Source organism: Sorex araneus, chromosome 4 (genome assembly GCF_027595985.1).
Source record: "Sorex araneus isolate mSorAra2 chromosome 4, mSorAra2.pri, whole genome shotgun sequence".
Lineage (NCBI taxonomy): Eukaryota > Metazoa > Chordata > Mammalia > Eulipotyphla > Soricidae > Sorex > Sorex araneus.
The window spans coordinates 132,932,459-132,942,440 of NC_073305.1; positions in this window are offsets into that span (position 1 = coordinate 132,932,459).

Here is a 9,982-nt window from a genome sequence, read left to right on the forward strand (position 1 = left end):
AAGGAGAGAGTAAGGGAGGGAGGGAGGGGAGGGAGGGAGGAAGGAAGGAAGGAAGGAAGGAAGGAAGGAAGGAAGGAAGGAAGGAAGGAAGGAAGGAAGGAAGGAAGGAAGGAAGGAAGGAGAGAGTAAGGGAGGGAGGGAGGGAGGGAGGGAGGGAGGAAGGAAGGAAGGAAGGAAGGAAGGAAGGAAGGAAGGAAGGAAGGAAGGAAGGAAGGAAGGAAGGAAGGAAGGAAGGAAGGAAGGAGAGAGTAAGGGAGGGAGGGAGGGAGGGAGGGAGGGAGGGAGGGAGGGAGGAAGGAAGGAAGGAAGGAAGGAAGGAAGGAAGGAAGGAAGGAAGGAAGGAAGGAAGGAAGGAAGGAAGGAGAGAGTAAGGGAGGGAGGGAGGGAGGGAGGAAGGAAGGAAGGAAGGAAGGAAGGAAGGAAGGAAGGAAGGAAGGAAGGAAGGAAGGAAGGAGGGAATGAGGGAGGAAGGAAGGAAGGAAGGAAGGAAGAAAGGAAGGAAGGAAGGAAGGAAGGAAGGAAGGAAGGAAGGAAGGAAGGAAGGAAGGAAGGAAGGAAGGAAGAAGGAAGGAAGGAAGGAAGGAAGAAGGAAGGAAGGAAGGAAGGAAGGAAGGAAGGAAGGAAGGAAGGAAGGAAGGAAGGAAGGAAGGAAGGAAGGAATGAGGGAGGAAGGAAGGAAGGAAGGAAGGAAGGAAGGAAGGAAGGAAGGAAGGAAGGAAGGAAGGAAGGAAGGAAGGAAGGAAGGAAGGAAGGAGGGAGGGAGGAAGGAAGGAAGGAAGGAAGGAAGGAAGGAAGGAAGGTGGAGGTAGGGAAGAAGGAAGGAAGGTGGGGGGAGGGAGGAAGGAAGGAAGGAAGGAAGGAGAGAGTAAGGGAGGGAGGGAGGGAGGGAAGAGAACTGAGTCATTAATTTCCAGATTCTTATTAATAGCCTCTGGTTTCATATTCACATTGTTCAAGAGTGCCTAGATTCCACATGTGTGGACATGTGGACAAAATGCTTCACTATTAAAAGCAAAAACAAGTTTCACAGGCCCAAAATTGTGTTACTTATGCTAAGTCCTATATAGCTAAACAAAGACTTAATTGCTGTTTCAGCCCCTCCTAGGAAGGGAATCTTGGAGGGAAAGCACCTTCGTCTGCTTTCTGACTAACTCTAAAAGACCAAGTACAGGTGAGGCAGGCCCCTCTGCCTGCACAACATGTGCACACTAGGCTGGTAGGTGCCTTCTGAAGTGTGTGTGTGTTGCGGGGGGGCCCAGGGAGACTCCAGGGGGCTGGGAGGAGAGTGCAGGTGTCAGGGAGCACAAAGTTGGTACCAAAGGAAATGGTCTCCTGCCAGGAAACTGGAGAAGCTCCAGTATAACAAATGTTTGGCCAAGAAAGAGAAACAGTGAGCAATCTTGACACCAGTTATAGCACAGTGCCTGGGAGGTGCTAAGGGGTAGAAAACTAGAGACAGTGTCTACTTCAGAACCAGCGACAATGACTGGGCAGTAATCCCAGGGCCCTACTGCCCAGTTTAATGGGTGCTTGGCATTTCTTCCAAATACAAATTTTTAAATATATTTTCCAAATTCTGAGTAAAAATGTAATTAACTTTTAATTACAAAATTCCCATCAACTTTTCACAAATATACCTGCTCATTCCTCCACTTCCCCAAACAAATTGGAACTTCCAGCATATAAGTTTGGGAGTCTTGATTTGGTTGTTTGGATCTTGGACCATGCATGGTAGTGTTCAGGGCTAACTTCTGGTTCTTTGCTTATGGATCACTCCTGGTGGGCTGGGGGACTATAGGTTGTGAGGAAATCAAACCCATATGGGCCGCATACAAAGTATACTCCACATACATACCTGCCTACTATCTCTCCAGCTCCAGGCAGTATGCAGATTCTGCACATACCAATCACACAGAATTCTCTCCTGGATTAAATAGCCTTGACAATCCTGTTTTCTGCCCAAGCCCATCTTTAATCTCTTCCTACTGCTTCCTCGACCTTCAATCCATTATCCAAATAATTGAGCTTGGGGACCAGAGCAATAGTATATGCCCTGAATACAGCTGATTGGTTCAATCCCCAGTACCACACATGGTCCTCCAAGTCCAGCAAAAAAATGATCCCCTGAGTTGAGATCAGGAGTAAGCCCTGAGCATTGCTGGATGTGGCCCAGAAACATCAAAACCAAACAACAAAAAAGACAAATAATCGAGCCTAGACAATTTAGTTTGGTATGTTCCTTGAAACCAATAGCTCAGTATATTTTAAAATCTGAATAGAGGTTGCAAGCTTTCTACTTGAATGGTCTGTTCTGAAACAAAGAGGGTGGAAGAGTGAGCACAAGGCTGTTGACTTCAGACTTGTGACAATAACCATCCTTTTCATGGGTTTAGGTCTTGGAGCCTGTGGCATCGATTCAGGGAGCTCCTCCATGGATCATTGACCTCTGGTTTCTGCCTCTAAGAGGAGAAAAGTAGAGCTGAACTAGTATTTCCTGTCCAGCATCTTCCCTGGAGAACACTACAGAAAAAGGGGTTTCTGAGAAGCATGGCAATCCAACCCACTATCCCATCCCAGTCCAAGGATGATGGGATGATGGGAAAGGTGTAGCAATGAGGTTCAGTCTGTCTCATTCTACCATGTTCTCAGTCCCATCTCCGCCCAATTCCTTCCTCCACAAGATTTTTTTCTTTATTTAAACACCATGATTTACAGAATCGTGGATGATGATTTGTTACAGGCATTCAATATTCCAACACCGATCCTACCCCAACTGTCACCCTTCCTCCACCATCGTCTCCATTTTCCCAGTCCCCCTAAAGCTTGCCCCCATAGCAGGCCCATAGTACTTTACTTTATATTGCTTATTGCCACTAAATGACTAATGGAATGATACTTTACTTTATATTGCTTATTGCCACTAGATGACTAATGGAATGATCAAAAATACATCAGTAAAAGAAAATTTGTTAAATTGTTTTATCTCACCATGGGGGCATTAAGTCCTTGTCTGAGAGTTTCACTAAGCTGTTGTTGTTAGTTGTCTTCTGTCTTACTGTATTTTGTTTGTTGAGCTTAGTTGGCTTCTATGTGATATTCCCCTTCAATCTTGTGTGTTGTTAGTATTGTAGCATTTGGAGATGTTGCACTGCCACATTTGCTAAAAAAAATTCCAAAATATTTAAGTGAGCAGTGAGCTTACATGGTGGCAGTGGTGGGAAATGGGTGTAGCTTCTGGGGATTCTGTAAGTATGGGGAAGTGCAGGGAGGTAGCCAACACCTACTCTGAGGTAGCCCAGAGTTTTTAGCCCAAAGAAACCGCTTTCTGTTTTCAGGTACACACACACAGACACACACACACACACACACACACACACACACACACACACACACAAAACAGTGTACCTGAAATTTTCAGCAGGTTGGCATCTCTGTAGAGCTCAGAGTGAGACAGTGGAATCTACCCAGAGGCAGCATAGCAGTCCATGGCAGCAGCTGTTGGGGAATGAGTGTGGCTGTTGGGGCTTTAGTAGGGTGGGCCAAGATCGCCTCAGAGCCTCTTCCACATAGCCTAACCATCACCAGATATGAAGTGAGGGTGTGGCTCAATGGTACAGCAATTACCCCACAAGTGTGAAGCCCTGAGCCTCATCCCTAACCCTGGTCCCAATATGATCCCTGGCACTTCAATAAGAACAACAACAAAATAGATGTGGAAATCAAATCTCAAACATCAGAATCAGTCAGGTCTTTGCCTGACTAAACTGGCATCACTGTGACATTTTATCCCAGACATCTAGAGGGTAAAGAATGACTTTCTCCGCCTGTACCTCTCTCAGGAAAACTGAGCTCATTAAAAAGTAAGTTACCAGCTGGCAGAGATCTTGGATCTGTGCTTTGAAGCTGAGCTAAGAAGTCTTATGAACAAACTGAAAAATAAAGGACAAGAGGAAAATTCAAAGGAACTCTCGCACAGTCTTTCTTATCATTGCATGACATGGTTTTCACATCAAATATTTAACAGTCCATCAATCTGATTATGGTACAATTAGTCCCACTTCCAAACCTGATTAGCCACTCTGGTTTTGTTTCTTACAAGATTAATTTTAGATTTTTCTCAATTAGGATGAAATGTCAACCAAACTGTAGTACATGAAAAGTGTTAGTAACATTATCATAATAACAGCTTATGCTCTCCCCCAATTAAAACTTATATAGAACACATTTGCCTAGAATGTGTAGTTAAAACCTTTTTTCTTCCCAACCTTTAAAAAAAAAGCAAAAGATACTGAAATGGAATCGGACTAAAACATTCTGTCAAGAGTTCTTTGCAAATGCTGCCCTAATTCATGCAAAATCAAAATTGATCTCCATTTTGATTAAGCTTAATTGGCTCAGGTCCACACAGTTGACAACAATGGGGTATTAAACTCATTTAAGAAGTGATTGCTTTGGAAATATTTTTTAGAGTCCCACATTCTTCTACTTGTATAGCCAATTGTCCTTCATGAATTAGCAATGAGATTGGACAGGATTGATTTTCCTTGAGAATTAAGATGAGATATTCTACTTTTAACTAGAAATTTAAAAAGTGTGGTGAGGTCAATACATTTAATAGAGTCTAATAGATCTCAAGGAAAAGTTCTCATCAAAGAAATGAGCAAGATTGTCAAAGATGGGGATCTGACATAGAAGATCTCAAATGACATTCTCAGATGACACTAGTTGCTCTCATCATCCCTCTGCCTTGAGAGTCTAGTGTGCGGATGATGACTTAAGAAAGAAAAAAAGAAACACAACTTCCACATGCTTGGCCAGAGACCAGAGGAACTCCTCAGCTGCCAACACTAAAACTAGCCTTGGCATTCATATTCCAAACCAGCTCTCAGAATCATCTCTCCAAGGTAGAACCTGGTGTTTTATCTGATATAAAACATGAATTAGAAACATCTTCTATTTGCATTTTGGAAATATGAAGGCAATAATTAAGAGAAACATCTTAAACATGCCTTATTCCAGTGTTTCTCAACTTTCTTCCAACCATGGCCCTCTTCCAACCTGTTTCTTTCCCATGGTTTCCCCTTCGTCAACCTACCAGTTGCCCTCCCCCCCAGGTATACAACCTTTACCTGAGACCTCTTTGGAATAGGTCAACAAGAGGGAGGTGATATGGTGCCTGGTTGAGAAATGCTGCTTTATGTAACAACCTTGGAGTCTATAAATAATAACCATGAATACTTCCAGTATTTCAGGTGTTTAGAAAAACAAAAGAGAGTACTAGATTCATGTATGTGTATGATTTTTAACTTTATTTCAGGGCCATATACAACAATGCTTGGAGGACCACGTAGTGCCAGGGATCAAACCCAGGGGTCCCCCAAGCACAATGAGCTACAGCCCTTTTGAGCCATCGTTCTGGCCCTGGGATATCTTTAAAAAACAAAACTGGGCTTCTCTTCAAGCCTCTGTTGTCTCTTGGACACACAAACTTTGCTTGCTTGTCTCTGAGTATCTTTGGGTGCTGTTCCCACTCTTGATAAGCTCATGTTCTCTCAAACTCACTTTCTCTTCCTTCACAATATATAAAAAAAGTTTTACTTAATTTAAGAACCGTGGTTTACAAAGCTATTGATAGTTGAGTTTTAGGCATGTAATATTTCAACACCAATCCCATCACCAGTGTCAACTTCCCTCCTCCAGTGTTCCTATACTCCATCACCCCCTTTCTTCCCTTCACCACCTGCGCCCTCAACATGCACATCACAAAGAAACCATCTCACTTCATAAAAAATAAAAAACAAACTTAAAATTCTACACATGTTTCTGAGAGCTGAACTCCCGCCTCCTGCATGCAAAGTTCAAAGCCCTTTCAGCTATTTTCCCAAACCCCTGCCACGTATTTTTCATAGTCTTTTAGGGAGGGCCTTGGATGGGGGGGGGGTGTCTTTGAGCACACCATCAACTGTGCTCAGGGATTACTAGTTTTATGCTCAGGGCTCACTCCTTGAACAAAGGTTGATATGATGAAGCAAGTACAAGAACCATTCCTACACAGTGTAATTTCAAGGTGCTATGGAATATGGAACCCATCATCTTTTCAAGCATCATCAAGTTTGCTAAATTTGATGAAGCAAATACAACCCTTAAATAGAATGGCCAGGTCTCCAGAGTGCCCAAAAACAGATGACTGGTTAAAGAAACTTTGGTACATCTACACAGTGGAATACTATGCAGCTGTTAGAAAAGATGAAGTCATGAAATTTGCATATATGTGGATCAACATGAAAAGTATCATGTTAAGTGATTTGAGTCAGAAAGAGAGAGACAGACATAAAAAGATCACACTCATCTGTGGAATATAAAATAACAGAGTAGGACACTAACACCCAAGAGTTGTAGAGATAAGGACCAGGAGGTCTGCCCCACAGTTTGGAAAATGGCCTCACATGCTGGGGGAAAAGGCAGTTCAGATAGAGAAGGGAACACCAAGTAGAGGATGTTGGGCAGACCCATTCAGGTTGGAAGATGTGAACTAAATGTACACTGTAAACCGAACATGAAGGCCACTGAATACCTCTATTGCAAACTACAATACCCAAAAGGAGAGAGAACAAAAGGGACTGCCCTGCTGCAGAGGCAGGGTGGGGTGGTGGGGGATGGGGTAGGGGTGGGAGAGGGATACTGGGATCATTGGTGGAGGTGAATGGGCACTGGTGGAGGGATGGGTGAACGATCACTGTATGAGTGAAATGCAAACACAAAAATTCATAAGTTTGTAACCGTAAATCACAGTGATTCTCTAATAAAATTTTTTTTAAAAAAAATAATGGCCAGGTCTAGCCAGAGGAAAGTGTGATGTATTCAGGAACTTACTCACCTGGGAGGAAGAAACAATGACACAGAGAAAGTCTTGCTGCCTCTAACTGTGAGTCTAAGGACCATGACTACAATAAGAAAAGTTTATCCAGCACCCCTCAGCTGGGGTCACCCTCATCCTCTGGTACCCTAATGGCATCTTAAGATGTTGGCTGCTTTTGCTGTTAGTGGTAATGAACCAGAGCCCACCTAAGGAGAGATAGAGCTATGCTATAAATCCAGATCTCATCACTCAACTCCATCACCCAGAATGGGGATCTTCTGATCTCAGAAAAAAATCACTCCAAGTGCCTGCAGAGACTCATCATCTAACATCTCACACCTATCCTTTAACAATAACAAAGCATCCAGAACCAATGCTGAAGGACTAAACCAGTACTAAGACTATGACAGGCACTATTCTAAACATTACTAATAGATACTACAGTGAGTGAAAACAAAGCCTTTTGTTTGCATGAGGTGGAAAGTAGATCCTGCATAGCAGAAATCATTTAGGATTATTTAATCCTTCATATGCATATATGTATGTAGATGGATAACAGGTGTTGGACTAATGTGTTGAGTAATGAAGTAAATGTAAAGGGGGGGGGAAAGAGTGGCATGCTTAGTTGTGTAGTAGTTTTCTTTAGTATAATAACTTGTTCTAAACCACAAATTTGCTGGCCTTAAAATGTGTTCTTTCACATTTTAAGAGTTCAGGTTGTGGAGACCTGAAGTCCAAAGTTAAATACTACCAGTTAGACCATCTGCCTCTAGAAGCTCTTGGGGAAATTCTTTGTCTCTTCCACTTCCTGCATCAATATTCCCACCTATTGAGCAGATCCTGCATCCCTCCAATTTCAAACCCGACACAGACCCTTCTTTCATGTGTCTCAATTCTTCTGACTTTGTCCCTCTGGCACACTTGTTTTTAAACTTGGGACCCGTCCAGGTAATCCAGCATGGTATCCTCATGTAAAAATTGTTGATCAACATCTGCAAGGACCTTCTCCAAGTAAGGTCCCAGGCACAGACTCTGGAGATAAGGCTGTAGACCTACACCAATGAACCCACTATAGGCTACTGTGACTGCTTCTTAAGGGGCACCAGGAAGGCCCTTTCTGTTACAAAGACATTTGAACAGAGGCCAGATTTAAATGAGGAGCATAAAGGGACACCTGGGCAAGTGACCAGCTGAAAGAATAAGTGCAAGGAACTCAAAGCAAATTTGGCAATGTCTCATCATCACAAGACTGAAGGAGTACAATCAAGAGGGGTGACATAAGAAGAGGTAAATGGATGAGGTGCATACAATCTCCAGACTACAGCAAAAGATGGAAAACACCCTCAAAATAAACTACAGATGACAAGAGGAAACCATGATGAAGTCAAGAGGAACAACATAAGAATTATTGGGGTACCAGAGGGTTAGGAAGAAAACCTTGATGGAGAAGCAACAGAGTGTTAAAAGTAGGTAAAGGGATATTCCTGATAACCTTTCAGCATTAATATTGCAAACCACAATGCCCCAAAGAAGTAGGCAGGGGATGGAGGGATTGGGGGTGATGGGAGGGAACCTGGGGACACTGGTTCTGGAAAATGTACACTGGTGGAAGGATGGTTGTTCAAATACTTTTTGACAGAAATCTAATCATGAACAGCTTTGTAAAGGGTCTATCTCACAGTGATTCGAAAAAAAGTTTAAAAATAAATAAAGAGATGGAATAAAAATAATTTATGCCATGAGGAGTTTGCCAGGCTCTCCCATATAGGCAGGAAACTCTCAGTAGCTTGCTAGGTTCTCTGAGAGGGAGAATTATATAAGAAAAAGAACTATATAGGCTATATAAGATGTTGCCCAGCTTGCGTTTCTGGGAGCTTGGTTTTTTTTCTTTTTGGGGTCACACCTGGAGATGCACAGGAGTTACTCCTTGCTCTGCACTCAGGAGTTAATCCTGGCGGTGCTCAGGGGACCATATGGGATGCTGGGAATTGAACATGGATCAGCTAGGTGCAAGGCAAACGCCCTACCCACTGTGCTATCATTCCAGCCCCTCTGGGAGCTTGGTTTTATAGTCTCTGTATGTTGGCCATTCATGGGATTATATGGCGTCAGGGGCAGTTTCTGGGTGTGACCACCTAGCTACTGGAAAATGGGGGATCTGGGCAGAAGAGGCCCAGTCCTGATCCAAGCAGGCTTAGAGATCTCAGCCCCGGGCCCCACACACCTGGGTTCCTCTGCTGGTTCCTTCATGCGTGAGACTCGTCCAAACGTGTGGAAAGGGGCCCTGAGCTCAGCTGTGGAGGTCTTTGGCTACGAGTGCTCTGCTTGGGGTGGGGAGGGAAACTCAACCCACCCCTTCTGAGGGGCCTCAGTGAAGACAGCCAGGCATGGGGGCAAAAGACTCTGAAGAACTAAATGGGCTACTTTAAGATAAGATAAGCTTCACAAGTACACAAAACTCCTATATAAGAATGGCGCAAATGTCCATCACCAGAAGCTCACTAAAGATCTCTCTGGACCTCTTACCAAGCTAATTCCACTGGGACACCTCAGACGGAGCAGGTGTGCCCTCGTGTGCCCTCTACACCCACTCTACATGAAACCCTGGTGGTCACAAGCTTCCAGAAGCAAAACCCAGTATGCGGGTTCCAGGACTAAGACTCCAGGCCTCAAGGCAGCAGAAGAGACAGGCTGTCTCCCCACCTCCCCGCCTGCCTGGGATCCTGGCTGCGATGCCCATAATCTGCCTCTGGGTGCCATCTCAGTACATCAGCAGCCTTGACACAGAGACTCCCAAATGAATCTCAAAATGGATTAGCTCCCTACAGAGACATCTCTGGACCATAGCCATTTACAATTTTAGAATTCTAAAACCTCTCATGATATTCATAATAAGCAATAGAAAATAAATTAGATAACCTCTGCCCCTGGCAGGCAGGCTTGAATGGTGGTGGGAAAATTCTAGCATACCATAATGCCCCAAAGTAGAGCGTATGGAGGAAATTGCCACAGAGGCAGCGGCAGGGGGGAGAGGCCGGTGGAGGGGAAGGGATAGGGGGGATACTGGGGACATTGGTGGTAGAAAATGTACACTGATGGAGGAATGAATGTTCGATCATTTTC